We start from the raw sequence: 12413 nt of genomic DNA on the forward strand, positions 1-12413 counted from the left end.
CAACGTTGGCCATGCTGCAGCGGCTGCACACGCAGCAGAGGGCCATCAATGAGTACCTGTGCGACTATGGCACCAGGACAGGGTCAGGGGAGCTTGTTTTTTTTTCCCCACGCCAGTGGGCCATGATCAGGGATGCATGCACTGTCCTGTCACCATTTGAGGAGGCCACGAGGATGGTGAGCAGTGACAGTGCATGCATCAGTGACACTGTCCCCCTTGTCCACCTGTTGGAGCACACGCTGCGTGGAATAATGGACAGGGCACTTGAGGCAGAACAGAGGCAGGAAGAGGAGGACTTCCTTAGCTCTCAAGGCCCCCTTTATCCAGACAGTGTTTCTGCATGCCCGCCGATCACACAAGAAGAGGACGAGGAGGAGGAGGAGGAAGATTGTGTCAGTATGGAGGTGGAGCCTGGCACTCAGCATCAGCAGCAGTCTTTAAGGGATCAGTCCCAAGAAACACATGGACTTGTACGTGGCTGGGAGGAGGTGGCTGCGGACCATGTCATCCTTAGTGACCCAGAGGACTCCGGACCGAATGCCTCAGCAAACCTACGCTGCATGGCCTCCCTGATCCTGCAAAGCCTGCGTAAGGATCCTCGTATTCGTGGTATCAAGGAGAAGGACCAATACTGGCTGGCAACCCTCCTTGATCCATGTTACAAGGGTAAGGTTGCGGACCTTATCTTGCCATCGCAGAGGGAGCAGAGGATGAAACATCTTCGGGAGGCCTTGCAGAAAGGTCTGTGCAACGCGTTCCCAGAGACTGGGAGGTTACAAACTCCTGTTTCTGGACAACGTGTTGCTGAGGCTTCGGTCAGTCAAAGAAGGAGCGGTGGAGAAGGTGGCCGTCTGACCGATGCGTTCAGACAATTTTTTGGTCCGCAGCCCCAAGGTATGATCGGTTCCAGCAACCATCGCCAGCGTCTGTTTTACATGGTGCAGGAATACCTAGGGGCAAGATCAGACTTGGACACCTTTCCCACCGAAAATCCTCTGGGTTACTGGGTCTTGAGGATGGATCACTGGCCAGAGCTTGCACAGTATGCAATTGAGCTACTGGCCTGTCCTGCATCCAGCGTTCTTTCGGAACGCACATTCAGTGCTGCTGGAGGCTTTGTAACCGATCACAGGGTGCGTCTGTCCACCGACTCGGTCGATCGACTGACCTTCATAAAAATGAATCAGTCTTGGATCACCACCAGCTACCAAGCACCTGATGCTGATGTAACCGAATAATTTTTTTTAAAATCTCAGATCCCTTCAAAGACTGCCTATGCTGATGCTGAGTGACTATCCCTGAGTAATTATCCTCTTCCTCCTCAATCATCACGCTGATAGCTTGTAAGAACATTTTTGGTTCTGGGCGCCACCACCAATGTCTAAGGCACAATTTTTCAGCCCCTGTTTAACAGGGGCGTGTGATTACAATTTTTGATGCAATACTTTGCAGCAGGGTTCGTTCCGGCATTCCAACTAGAGTGTCTGTGAGGGGTTGCAGTGTTGTGGCACCAGCACCACCACCACCACCACCACCAAAGGCCCAATTTTTCTGCCCCTGTTCAACAGGGACATGTAGTTACAATTCTTGATCTAATATTTCACAGCAGGGCCCATTTCTGCACCCACCAAGAGCGAGTGAGGACTTACAGTGTTGTGGCACCAGCACCACCACCACCACCACCACCAAAGGCCCAGTTTTTCTGCCCCTGTTCAACAGGGGCATGTAATTACAATTCTTGATCTAATATTTCACAGCAGGGCCCTGTGAGGGCTTACGTTGTTGTGGCCACAACAACACCTAAGGGCCAAATTTATGCTGAGCATATAGGGCAGGCCCCTACTTTCAAACATCTAACTTACAAACGACTCCTACTTGCAAACGGAAGGAGACAACAGGAAGTGAGATGAAATCTACCCCTAGGAAGGGAAATTCTCTCCTGTAAGAGTTAATATGGGAAAAACATTTCTCCTTTCCATTGATGCTTTCCAATCCTTGTTCCACAAAAAAACCCAAATTTTCAAAAAACATTTGTCATTGGGACAAAAAGTGAGGTGAAATCTTCTAAAGAGGAGGAAAGACAGCAAAACAAATGTCACAGGGGTGATAACCCTTCCCTATGTTTTCCAAAAAGCTTAAAAAAGATTTTTTGGCTGGAGCTAAACACGTTAAAAATGTACCCGTTCAAAATGACAAACAGATTCTACTTAACAACAAACCTACAGTCCCTGTCTTGTTTGCACCGCCTGTATACTGCTGTTCAGAGTATATAGAGCCTTGTGGCCCCACTCCTTTCCTTATTTTAATTTGGGTGCGGGGTTCCCCTTAATATCCATACAAGACCCAAAGGGCCTGGTAATGGACTGGAAGGTACCCATGCCGTTTGTCTCACTGATTTTCATCCATATTGCCAGGACCCGACATTACATTAAACCCGCAAGCAGTTTTAAATGAGATTTTTTCCTTTAAAAATGACATTTGGTGCAGGGACTGTTCTAAACACGGGAAACACGCGCCACTTTACAGGCATACTATAGACACCCCCCAGATACGATATTTAAAGGAATATTTCACTTTTTTTTTTTTTACTTTAACCATCATTAAAATCACTGCTCCCGAAAAAACGGCCGTTTTTAAAAGTTTTTTTTGCATTGATACATGTCCCCTGGGGTAGGACCCGGGTCCCCAAATCCTTTTTAGGACAATACCATGCAAATTAGCCTTTAAAATGAGCACTTTTGATTTCGAACGTTCGAGTCCCATAGACGTCAATGGGGTTCTAACGTTCGTGCAAATTTTCGGTCCGTTCGCAGGTTCTGGTGCGAACCGAACCGGGGGGTGTTCGGCTCATCCCTACTCTTGATTGTCATGGAATACAGATGTTACCTTAGGATTTGATCCTAGCATAGGAATCAAGACCACCCGGTCAGGGAAGAAGGTGAGAAATGGTTCTTTACATCCTAGAGAACTGATCTCGGAGACCCTCTTGGCCGATGTTATGGCCACTAGGAATACAGCTTTGAGAGAGAGATCTTTAATAGTTGCCTGATCCACAAGTTGTATTTCTTTTTCCGAAAAGAAATCCAGGACAAGAGGAAGATCCCACTTGGAAAATCTCGGTTTTCTCTGAGGTCTGATCCTTATTGCTCCCCTGAAGAACTGCCTCGTAAGAGGGTGTCTGGCCCAGGATATACCTGTGAAGGCAGAGATAGCAGAAACCTGAACCTGTAGAGAACTTACTAATAAGGATAGATCCAGGCCTGTTTGTAAGAAACCAAGAATATCCTGAATTCTTGGGTCAGTACAGGAACCGTCAGTGGTGGAAACATAATCTGCAAATTTCGACCAAATTCTTTGGTAAACTCTATTGGTACCTGGTCTTCTGGCATTCAGTAGAGTCGAAATAGCCGCACTTGGACATCCTAGGGCTTCCAACCTTCCCCTCTCAAGAACCAAGCCATCAGATGGAGCTGGGATGGGTGAAGAGATGTCCCTTGCAATAGGAGATCTGGTCTGGATGGGAGAGGAATTGGATTCCGGTAGCTGAGTTGTAGTAAAAGGGGGAACCACGGTCTGTTGGGCCAATATGGAACAACTGCCACTTTTTCGACCTCTTCCCACCTGAGCCTCGATGGGAAACGTAGAATGACCGGAACTGGTGGGAAGGCATAAGCCCTGTGGAATCTCCAGTGGTCCGTCAGGGCATCCACTCCGAAAGCCTGGGGACAACGACATCTCGTGTAGTATTTTTCTATTTTGTGGTTGCAAGGGGACGCAAACAGGTCCACTTCCGGTGTCACTCCCAGAGACAGGATCCAACTGAAGACTTCCGTGTGGAGAGACCACTCGTTGTCCAGGACAAACCTTGAGAGAAAGTCTGCCTGGACATTTTGAACTCCTGGAAGATAGACAGCCGTCAGATTTGATAGGTTCATCTGAGCCCAGGGCATGATTGGACTCACTTCCTTCAGTAAGGAGAGACTGCGTGTGCCCCCTTGTCTCTTGATATAAGACACCACTGTCGTGTTGTCTAGCCTCAGGAGGACTGAGGCCCCTGATGTTAAGTGGAGAAAGGCTCGTAGCGCACAGAAGGCAGCTCGAAGCTCCAGGACATTCGAAACTACACCCCGGGATGGGAAATCCCACTTGCCCTGGGCTAACTCCGTCTGACAGAGAGCGCCCCAGCCTCTGCTGCTGGCATCCGTTGTCACCGTGATCCAGGAAACGGGTGCTAAGGAATGGCATTTGAGGAGATTTCTCCGCTGCAGCCACCAGGTGAGACTCTCCCGCATGGACGGGGTTATCCGGACAAGATGGTCTCGAGAACCCGGATCCCACTGCTGGAGAAAACCCTTCTGAAAGGGGCGCATCCTCCATTGAGCCCATTTCACCATGGGGGCTGTTGCCACCATGGTGCCGATTATCCTGAGACACTGAGAAGCTCTGAGTAGGGGTGATGACATTGCCAGATGAATTCTGTCCCGAATCAAAGGGATTTTCTCCAGAGGCAGAGAGATGGTACTCTTCATCGTGTTGAACTGGGCTCCGAGGAATACCAGAGACTGTGTCGGATCTAGATGACTTTTTTTCCTGTTCAACAGCCAACCGAACTCTGTCAGGGTAGAAATGACCTGATCTCGGTGTGACAATAGTTGATCCCTGTCCTGCGAAAGCAAGAGTAGGTCGTCCAGGTAGTTGTGTAATCGGATACCCTTGACTCTGATCAATGCCATGACAGCCAATAAGAGCTTCGAAAACACTCGAGACGATGTTGTAAGCCCGAATGGGAGACATGTAAATTGGAGGTGTTTCTGACCTACTGCAAAACGTAGGTACTTCTGGAAGTCTCTTGCAATCGGTACGTGAAAGTAGGCATCTTTCAGGTCTATGGAGACTAGCCAATTGCCTGGTTGTATTATCTGACAAATTGTTAGCAATGTCTCCATCTTGAATTTTTCCTTCTTGATGAAGGAGTTCAGGTGTGTCAGGTCGATGACTGGCCTCCAGGAACCACTCTTTTTGAGGACCATGAAAAGGGGGGAATACACCCCTTGAAATCTTTCTTCCGAGGGCACCGGGATGGCAGCCCCTTGAGCTATCAGAGAATCCGTGTACGACAGAAGAATTTGTTTCTTCTCTTCCAGGTGAGGAAGGACTGTGGGAACAAACCGGTGTAAAGGTGGATTGCAGAACACCCATGAATGGCCTGATGAGACTGTCTTGACCGTCCAGTAGTCCCTGATCGAAGCTGCCCAGACGTCCTGAAAAAGGAGTAACCGAGCCCCAACTTGCTCCGCCTGGACAGGCTTCATATCAAAAGGACTTAGAAGCCTCCCGTCCACCAGAAGAGGTTGTCTTTGAGGACTTCTGGCCAGAAGGTTGATTTCTCTTCCAGTTCTTCCTGAAATCGCGGCCCGGCCTATAGCGGCGGGCATCTCTAGCGCGTTCTTGATCTTGCCTGGGTTGAGGTCTTCTCTGACCTAAGAGGCGACGATCCTGAGGTAAGAACCCTGACTTACCCCCTGTAGCACGGGTAATGGCGGAATCAAGTTTGTTCCCAAAGAGGGAAGAACCCCCAAAGGGAATTCTACACCGAGCCTGTTTAGAGGCAGGATCCGCAACCCACGGGCGCAGCCACAAGGCGCGCTTGGCTGTGACTGAGGAAAGCATGACCCGTGCCACTAGGCGGATAATATCAAGGGATGCTTCCCCTAAGAAGACTGACGCCAGTTTCAGTTCATGGATTGGTGAACTCTTGACCAATTCTTCAGACACACTTGCTAAAGCCGCATCCACATCATCCGACCAGGACTCCATAGCTTTTGACAGAGCTGCGAGGGCTAAGGCTGGTTTACAAGCCATACCCGCCGTGATATAGATGCGTTTAAGATCAGTATCGATCTTCCTCTCCAGACCATCCTTGAATGAAACGGTATCTTCTAGAGGAAGGGTGACATGCCTCACCAACCTCATCAAAGCAGCATCAATGAGCGGAGCCGACTCCAGATGCTTTACCTCTTCACTCTTAAACGGATACATCTTAGCCACTTTGGAGATTAGCGAGTTCTTCCTCTCAACTTTACTCCACTCATCTGAAATGATTTCGCCAAGCCCTCCCAGGAAGGGAAAATTTGGGCGCTCCTTCTTGAGATGTTTGAAGTATTTCCTCTGTTTAGAGGGTGCTTCTACTGGTTCTTCCCATCTCAATGCGTCTTTAACTGCCTTGACCAACCGTGGCACCAGGGAAAACTCAAAACCCGCGCCAGGATCATCCAGCTCAGCCTCGCTTTCCGAGGATCCACTTAAGGAGGGACTGCGTCTAGAGGGACCAGGAGCCCCAAGGTCGACCCCGCCAGGAGCTAGCACTGGAGCAGAAGGAGAGATAGCTGAATGATTGGGATCCGTTCTGATCAGGGATTCCTGAACCACTTTTCGGACCAGAGCTTCTACCTGCTGGTCTCCAGCTCCCCTTTCTTTTGCAGCTCGGGAATAACATAGCTCACAGAGAGATTTACCCTCTGGGGCCTGAGCTTTACATCCCCAGCAAGCTCTTTTATCAGAGCGGCTAGAATGGCGGTGGGATTGACGCCCAGATGTAGACTTGGGCTCTTCACTATGGCGCCTAGAAGCTGATCTAGAACACCTGGAACTTGAAGATTGTTTTTGATGATGCGATCTGGAACGATCGGTATCTTCACGTACTGAGGGCCTATGTTCAGACCTAGAGGGGCTGTGGAGAATAAAAGGAAATAAACAGGATCTGGAAGAAACAATCCCAAAAAAAGACAAGCAGAAGGAAAAAAATTCCTACCTGCAGCGTAAGGGTTGGCCACTGGGGGGCGGAGACACGTCCATAGCAGAAAACCTGGTATCTGTAATGAACAATCTCCAGTCAAACACAGGACAACAGAGAGAGAGAGAGGCTTGGACAGCCAGCAGCATAGCCTCCTACCTTGCCAGAGATTAGACACTGCACCGGGAAGCCGCCGTTTTCACCTGCAGTCATCCCAAGTAATAGCTGTATTCTGACAGCTATTTAAACTTGGCGCCGCCGATGACGTCACCGCGCCCCCAGCGTCGTCAAGCGGGGCTCGCGCGCATGCGCGGCCGCCGCCATTTTCCCGGAACTGCGCACGCGCGAACCAAGCCTCGATTTCAGACGAGGCTCGCAGATGCGCAGGGAACCCGGAAGACGCGGCGGACTGGGACGCAGATGCGTTCCAGCCACCATAGAGGCCAGGAAGAGAGACACAGAGGAAAAACGCCACAATACACACAAAAACAGCTGCCATATGAAAATAATAATGGAATATACGATACCACCGCCCGATCCTGGTCCAGCCTGATTCGGGAACGAATATCCACAGCACGGCCGGGCTTTAATAAGGGGGGGCCTCCTGCTAATAACAAGGACGTTTGGCCCAGTTGCCGCTTGCCTGCCAATGGCAAGGCTAGGAAGCTCTTCATGGCATCGCAAAAGCTGCCCGTATCCACCCTGCTAATAGCTGGGACTGCTGGACTCCAGAACCGCCATCAGAACCACCGTGCAACCAGGACCGGACCACAGAAACTTTCATAAGGTAAGATACACCTTGGTCCTAGGAGGAGGACAAAAAAGGAACACGGTCTCTGGCTAGAAGCAAAGATTTATGGGAGTGGGGTCCTATGAGGTATGAGAGGCGGGATTAACCCATACGTGGGCTGCCATGGAGTCTGTCAGGAAATATGAATTGCAATCAGATGCAAAAATAACACAAATTAGATAGGGCCAAAACAATCTCATAAGTTTACATACCCTGGCAGAATTTATGATTTTTTGGCCATTTTTCAGAGAATATGAATGATAACACAAAAACATTTCTTTCACTCATGGTTAGTGTTTGGCTGAAGCCATTTATTTTCAAACTGTGTTTACTCTTTTTAAATCATAATGGCAACAGAAACTACCCAAATGACCCTGATCAAAAGTTTATATACCCTGGTGATTTTGGCCTGATAACATGCACACAAATTGACACAAAGGAGTTTGAATCAAGTTTGGGGTATACTATGCGCTCATGATGATATTGGGTTGCAGCCCCCCCTTTTATTCAGTTCCCAAGGGAACTTACAGTGTATGGAAGTAAAAAAATGGGGTGAGTGGCACTACCCTATTAAAACCGAATGAGTATAGGGAGAATGATAGGTAAGTGAACCTACCTTTAAACAAAGAAGGAGGGGTAACTTTCCTATTGGACTAGATGTGTGTGTATGTATCCATCAATATTGGATATAGGAATGTAATATAGCAAAGAATGTGCTTAATCAAATAATCAATAATTTTGTGACAGATAGAAACACATAAGTATAAGTGATCACACAAAACTTAAACATAGACATAATTATGCATATAGTGTGATAAAATGAATGTATGTCAGACCAATAGACCAGTAATGAAACCTAAAAACCATACATATATGGTGAAAGTGTTACATAGGTGAAAAATTAAACATAGCCAAACGGATAATTAAAAATAAAAAATAACATCAAATAAAAGAAGGGTATTTCTGTTGCGATTGGGATTGATTTTTGCAACTGAAATACCCTTCTTTTATTTTATGTCATTTTTTATTTTTAATTATCCATTTGGCTATGTTGAATTTTTCACCTATGTAACACTTTCACCATATATGTATGGTTTTTAGGTTTCATTATTGGCTTATTGGTCTGACATATATTCATTTTATCACACTATATGCATAATTATGTCTATGTTAAGTTTTGTGTGATCACATATACTTATGTGTTTCTATCTGTCACAAAAGTATTGATTATTTGATTAAGCACATTCTTTGCTATATTACATTCCTATATCCAATATTGATGGATACATACACACACATCTAGTCCAATAGGAAAGATACCCCTCCTTCTTTGTTTAAAGGTAAGTTCACTTACCTATCATTCTTCCTATACTCATTCGGTTTTAATAGGGTAGCGCCACTCACCCCATTTTTTTTACTTCCAAAGGAGTTTGAATGGCTATTAAAGGTAATCATCCTCACCTGTGATATCTTTGCTTGTAATTAGTGTGTGTGTGTATAAAAGGTCAGTGCGTTTCTGGACTCCTGACAGACCCCTGCATCTTTCATCCAGTGCTGCATTGACTTTTCTGGATTCTGAGTCATGGGGAAAGCAAAAGAATTGTCAAAGGATCTGCAGGAAAAGGAAGTTGAACTTTATAAAACAGGAAAGGGATATAAAAAGATATCCAAGGAATTGAGAATACCAATCAGCAGTGTTTAAACTCAAGAAGTGGAAAATGAGGGGTTCTGTTGAAACCAAACCACGGTCAGGTAGACCAACTAAATGTTCCACCACAACTGTCAAGAAAATTGTTCGGGATGCAAAGAAGCACCCACAAATAACTTCAGGTAAAATGCAGGACTCTGAAAACATGTGGTGTGGCTGTTTCAAGATGCACAATAAGGAGGCACTTGAAGAAAGATGGGCTGCATGGTCAAGTCGGCAGAAGAAAGCCATTACTACGCAAATGCCACAAAGTATCCCACTTACAATACGCCAAACAGCACAGAGACAAGCCTCAAACCTTCTGGCACAAAGTCATTTGGAGTGATGAGACCAAAATACAGCTTTTTGGCCACAACCATAAATGCTACATTTGGAGAGGAGTCAACAAGGCCTATGATGAAAGGTACACCATTCCTACTGAGCTACAGGAAATTTGTTCAAAATTGATGGCAAGATGAATGCAGTATGTTATCAGAAAATAATGGAGGAACATTTACATTTATCAGCCAGGAAGCTGCGCATGGCACGTACTTGGACATTCCAACATGACAATGATCCAAAACACAGGCCAAGTCATCCTGTCTTTGGCTAGAGCAGAATAAAGTGAAGGTTCTGGAGTGGCCATCTCAGTCTCCTGACCCCAATGTCATTAAGCCACTCTGGGGAGATTTTAAACATGCAGTTCATGCAAGACAGCCCAAGAATTTCCAGGAACTAGAGGCTTTGTGCCAAGAGGAATGGGCAGCTTTACCATCTGAAAAGATAAAGAGCCTCATCTACAAATACCACAAAAGACTTCAAGCTGTCATTGATGTTAAAGGGGGCAATACACGAACTGGGGTAAACTTTTGATCATAAATGGCTTTAGCCAAACACTAACCATGAGTGAAAGAAAAGTTTTTGTGTTATCATTCATATTCCCTGAAAAATGGCCAATAAATCATAAATTCTGCCAGGGTGTGTAAACTTATGAAAACAACTGTAATTATTATTCACTTGCAATAATGTTTACCAACCCCATATAAATATCCCTATTTTGTGGTAGCACCATAGATATATGATTAACCGATTGCCGCCCGCCGGCCATCACAGGACGGGCAGGCGGCGCAGCTCTCGCTCTGGGCGGGCATCATATGACGGCCCTCCATTTAAACAGGGAATGCATGCGATCGTGTCCGCGCATCCCTGTTCCTTTGGTGGTGGCGTGTCACGGAGACATCGATCGCCACCGAGGGGGGGTGAACAGCCATTGGGCATGGCTTTTTACCACGTGATCGGCCGTGATGAAGTCACGGCCGATCACAGGTGGTACCGCCCCACTTTGCACAGCGCATGCGCGCGATCTCGAGCGTGCTGCTCATGCACGTCAGTGGCGGTGTGTTCCCAGGAACACTGCTCGTCACCGACCCTGGTAAACAGTCATTGGCCGGCGGCTGTTTACCACATGATCGGCTGTGATCCTTTCACAGCCGATCACTAAATATCAACAAACCGTGGTAATGAGATGTTACCAGGTTCTCCTCCTCACATCTCGTTACCGCTTACAGTGTACACCAATCACACTGATTGCCCCCCCAATAAAGAGGACCTGTCACCACCCATCAAAGTACCTGTCACAGTTCATCTGAGTAACTGTCAGTCCATATGAGTACCTATCACAGTTCATCTGAGTACCCGAGTACCTGTCACAGTCTATCAGAGTACCCGAGTACCTGTCACAGTCCATCAGAGTACCCGAGTACCTGTCACAGTCCATCTGAGTACCCGAGTACCTGTCACAGTCCATCTGAGTACCTGTCACAGTCCATATGAGTACCGAGTACCTGTCACCACCCTTCAGAGAACCCGAAAACCAGTCACCAGCCCATCAGAGTACCCAAATACCTATCTGTAGCCCATCCGGGTACCTGTCACCAGGCCATCAGAGTACCGAGTACCTGTCACTGGCCCATCAGAGTAACCGAGTACCTGTCACCAGCCCATCAGAGTAACCGAGTACCTGTCACCAGCCCATCAGAATACCCGAGTACCTGTCTGCAGCTTATCAAGTTACCCGAGTACCTATTTGCAGCCCATGCCTCATAGAATATATGTTGGGTGTTTGCTTTCCAAAATGGGGCCATTTTGTGGGTAATTCCATTGTCCTGGTACTCAAGGACCTTTAAAAGTGTGATAGGTAGGAATGAAATGAGATGTGTAATTTATGCTCCTAGAACACCTGAAGGTACTACTTCAATGTTGGGCCTTTGTATGTGGCCAGGCTGTGTAAAAGTCTCACACATGTGCTATCACCATACTCGGGAAGAGTAGCAGAATGTATTTTGAGGTGTCATTTTTGCTATATACATGCTATGTGTTAGAAATATCTTATAAATTGACAACTTTGTGTAAAAAAATATACCTTTTCATTTTTTTTCCACATTTTCCAAAAACTTCTGGAAAAAAATGAAGCGTTCAAAAGACTCACTATGCTTTATAGATTATACATTAGGGTGTTTGTTTTCCAAAATGGGGAACACTGCTCGTCACCGACCCTGGTAAACAGTCATTGGCCGGCGGCTGTTTACCACGTGATCGGCTGTGATCCTTTCACAGTCAATCACTAAATATCAACAAACCGTGGTAATGAGATGTTACCAGGTTCTCCTCCTCACATCTCGTTACTGCTTTCAGTGTACACCAATCACACTGATTCCCCCCCAATAAAGAGGACCTGTCACCACCCATTAAAGTACCTGTCACAGTTCATCTGAGTAACTGTCAGTCCATATGAGTACCTGTCACAGTCCATCAGAGTACCCGAGTACCTGTCACAGTCCATCAGAGTACCCGAGTACCTGTCACAGTCCATCTGAGTACCGGAGTACCTGTCACAGTCCATCTGAGTACCCAAGTACCTGAATACTTGTCACAGTCCATATGAGTACCCGAGTACCTGTCACAGTCCATATGAGTACCGAGTACCTGTCACCACCCTTCAGAGTACCTGAAAACCAGTCACCAGCCCATCAGAGTACCCAAACACCTATCTGTAGCCCATCCGGGTACCTGTCACCAGGCCATCAGAGTACCGAGTACCTGTCACTGGCCCATCAGAGTAACCGAGTACCTGTCACCAGCCC

General features: G+C 47.0%; 1 protein-coding gene across 5 annotated transcripts in view; it reads right to left on the bottom strand.

Moving 5' to 3' along the window:
* PLCE1 (phospholipase C epsilon 1) overlaps positions 1-12413 on the bottom strand; it is a 945493-nt gene that overhangs the window by 171557 nt on the left and 761523 nt on the right. The window lies entirely within an intron of this gene.

Source organism: Aquarana catesbeiana, linkage group LG08 (genome assembly GCF_042186555.1).
Source record: "Aquarana catesbeiana isolate 2022-GZ linkage group LG08, ASM4218655v1, whole genome shotgun sequence".
Lineage (NCBI taxonomy): Eukaryota > Metazoa > Chordata > Amphibia > Anura > Ranidae > Aquarana > Aquarana catesbeiana.